Below are 1,057 nucleotides of genomic sequence, written 5' to 3'. Positions count from 1 at the left end.
TTCTGATCATTCATCCCTTTCTTCTCAACTGGAAATGCCCAAATTCGATGGCTCAAATCCCCGTCTGTGGCAAAATCGGTGTGAGGACCAGTTCCGTCTATGGAGTACACCACATCATCGATGGATTTCTCTGGCAACAGCTCAGTTTGAAGGCACTGCAGCCAGATGGTTGGAGTCTGTCCAGCGACGCATGCCAAATTCATCCTGGACTGAATTTTGTAATGCCTTGCAGAGCAGGTTTGGTTGCAACCAGCATTAGACGCTCCTCAGAAAATTGTTCCGCATCGCTCAGGATAGCACTGTGGAGGATTATGTGGAACAATTTGCTGAGCTATATGATCAGTTGACAGTATATGAAGACGCTCCAAACTCTCTCCATTACACTACCAGGTTCCTGGATGGGTTGAAACCCGGAGTTCGGATGGCTGTTGCATTACAGAAACCCAAAGACCTTGATGCAGCTTATGAACTAGCCTTACTGCATGAGGAATTGGGAGATACTATCAGTAATTCATCAGGTTCAGTGTCTCAGAGAAGTTCTACTGTTCCTTCTTATGGCAACAGCAAGGGCAGACCACCAGAGGAGAAGAAGGACACTGTTAAAATATTCCAACTGATGACAAATGGTTAGCACTGAGGAACTATAGGAAATCAAAAGGGTTGTGTTTCATGTGTGGAGAGAAGTGGGCAAAGGATCATGTATGTAAGCCTAAAGTTCAGTTACACTTTGTGCAAGAGATGATTGAACAAATGCAGTCCAGTTACAGTGAAGATTCTGAGTCTGATAATGATCAACAGTCAGTTTCTTCTGTCCACACAATTAAGTTGTCTGCAGCAGCTATGGGCAAGGAACCAGAGGCACCGGTGCTGCAACTAGAAGTTGTTTTGCAAGGCGAAGTACTGCAATTCCTAGTAGATTCTGGGAGTACACATTCCTTCTTGGATGCCAAGTATTCTTATATTCAGGGTGTTTCTCCTATCAAGCATATCACAGTTACTGTTGCGGGTGGAACAACAATTCAGTGTCTGCATCAGATAACTGACTGTAACTGGCAAT

The sequence above is a fragment of the Triticum dicoccoides genome, chromosome 5B, assembly GCF_002162155.2.
Source record: "Triticum dicoccoides isolate Atlit2015 ecotype Zavitan chromosome 5B, WEW_v2.0, whole genome shotgun sequence".
Classification (NCBI taxonomy): Eukaryota; Viridiplantae; Streptophyta; class Magnoliopsida; order Poales; family Poaceae; genus Triticum; species Triticum dicoccoides.
The sequence above is the reverse complement of the archived record's forward strand: the minus strand, read 5'-3'. Positions refer to the sequence as shown.